We start from the raw sequence: 2,492 nt of genomic DNA, 5'->3' as shown, positions 1-2,492 counted from the left end.
CAGTTAATAAGACAACTGTAAGTGTAACTCTGACAACACTTTTCACATGTTATCAACATTTACAAACATTCAATTGTTAATTCAGATTTTTTTTGTGTGTTTTGATATTGATAGGACAATGCCACATATTCCTGTCAGTTCTATGATGATAAAAGTAGGTTGGAGTAAAACCATTATTTCACCAAAATAAATAATCATCATTCACTCACTCACTTAATCACCTTTGTGTCATTTATTAAAAACTGCATGCTGGTATCTTTCTGAATAAGGATTTTATTCTGTACGGTAGACAGTTATTGCCATTTCATATGCTGAAAAAAGTGAATATATCTTGTTTTTTGTTTGTTTCATGTTACTTAAAAGACAACACCTGGAAAAATGACGGGTGTATCACCGAACAGATCAGTGATAATGTTGTGAATTGTTCCTGTGATCATATGACTCCATTTGCTGTGCTTCTGGTGAGGACCTTTTAATAGAGACTTTTCATTCAATGCGTTAAATAATGATCAAATATTCATTGATTTATTTCATCTTCATAAACACCACGACTATCTTTGTGCTCCATTCACTCTTAACAGATTAATATGAAGAACATTGATGAACAACAGTGGAAAATCATGTCATACATCAGCTATATAGGCTGCAGTCTGTCGGCCGTCTTTTCTGCTTTCTCCATATTGTCCTATGTTGTCAACAGGTGCAGTTCCTTATGTTTTTAAATAAATATTGACCTGATCTCTGATTCACATTATTACTTACATGAGTGAGCTACATTCAAAGTACATGTGAAAAATTCAAAGGCACAATGCAATTTTTATTCATGTATTAGTAATGAAGTGGTTTCCAAAAGTCTAACCACTACACACTATCAGAAAAAAGGTACAAAAGTTGTAGAAAAGAGTGCAGAAAAGACTTTTAGTTTGCATATAAATGAAACATATTGTACAAAAGTTTAATTTTGTTAACATTTACAGAACATGGGCGACTTTATTAAATAAAGATTGCAATGTGAGACTTTTGAACCCGACTGTGAAATACAAACAGTTAAAATGGTTACTGTGTGTTTTTCAGTAATGCCAGGAAAGAAGTGTCCAGACGCATCCATGTGTCTCTGAGTGCTGCTCTGTTTCTCCTCAACATCAGCTTCATGCTCAGTGAATGGGCCGCCACACTGAATATAAATGAAGTTTGTGTGTTTATTGCTGTGACGATACACTACAGTCTGTTGTGTTGTTTCACCTGGATGGCCATTGAAGCTCTGCACCTCTATCTTCTTCTGGTCAGAGTCTTCAACATTCGCATCAAGCATTACATGGTCAAGCTCTCTCTTATTGGATGGGGTGAGAAATATAAGCAATGTTTTTCTAATAACATTAAATGTACAGTAGCCTAGTGTGTAAAGAAGTCGTCAAGAAACATTATTTACAGCGTCTGTTAACAGGATGTTCAACAATTTAGCAAGAACAAATACCTGTAGAACTTGTTTAAATTGTTGTCTGAAGTGTTGGTGATTTCTAAAAACAAACTGGAAGTTTGAAATGTGGCTGATTTTGTGATCTTTTCCTCTTGACAGGAGTCCCGGCCCTTCTTGTTGGAAGCTTGCTATCAGTTCATAGCAGAAATTCTGTGTATGGTACTAAAAATATCACATTATCAGATACCAATCAAACAAATGCATTGTAAGTCATCACATCATAATTTTGCACTTGATATAGAAAATGTATTTTCATTATGCTGCATGCACTTTAACAGCCCACAGCTGAAGAATAAAACCAACTTAAACTTATTTATGACTTCAAATGTCAAAATGATTTCTTCAGCTCTAAAGAATTTGTTATATATGGATATATGAATGTAAAATAATATAAAATTCATTCAGTGATGGCTCAAATTACAGTCAGATCTATTAATCAAATATCTCCTTCCTTGCATGATGCACGCATTCAAAAAAAAAAAAAACTGTTATGATACGCCACACATTTATCAGATCTATGCAAATAATATGTTTCCTTGCATGATGCAAAACGTAAAAAAAAAAAGATTTGTATCCCCATTTATCTATTTACCATGGACAGTCTGTAAAACACTTATAAGGGCCTGTGCCCTGAATTTCCATGGATCGCGACTGTCTTCTGATGAAAGTGTACCCCGAACTGACATGTGAATTATTATTTCCACACAAGATACCTTATTCAAATTAGTTTCAATAGTGGAGTACATACCTCACTACATATGCACAAGTGAACTTCAAAATAAATGTATTATAGTAACGTGGGGAAATGTTTAACTATAAGAACAATCTGAGGTATGTTCTTACAGAGCCTACAGCAATCTCTTCAAATGTAGAAGCCAGGGCTGGACTGGGACAAAAAAATGGCCCTGGCATTTTGGCCCAGACCGGCCCACTACATAGGATCACAAATCTTTGTGCAATCTTGACTACTGACTCCATATAATGATTAAGTAGAAAAGTATAAGAGCTGACACGT

The 2,492-nt window shown here is 34.6% G+C and overlaps 1 non-coding gene across 1 annotated transcript; it reads left to right on the top strand.

The window, feature by feature from the left end:
* Positions 1-361: 361 nt before the first annotated feature.
* On the top strand, positions 362-1,338 carry LOC129451244 (uncharacterized). The gene is made up of 3 exons (XR_012359951.1): positions 362-461; positions 582-700; positions 1,075-1,338. It is a non-coding gene; the product is annotated as an uncharacterized protein (transcript).
* The last annotated feature ends 1,154 nt before the right edge of the window (positions 1,339-2,492 follow it).

This window comes from Misgurnus anguillicaudatus, chromosome 21, assembly GCF_027580225.2.
Source record: "Misgurnus anguillicaudatus chromosome 21, ASM2758022v2, whole genome shotgun sequence".
In the NCBI taxonomy this organism is placed as follows: domain Eukaryota; kingdom Metazoa; phylum Chordata; class Actinopteri; order Cypriniformes; family Cobitidae; genus Misgurnus; species Misgurnus anguillicaudatus.
The sequence above is the reverse complement of the archived record's forward strand: the minus strand, read 5'-3'. Positions and strand labels throughout refer to the sequence as shown.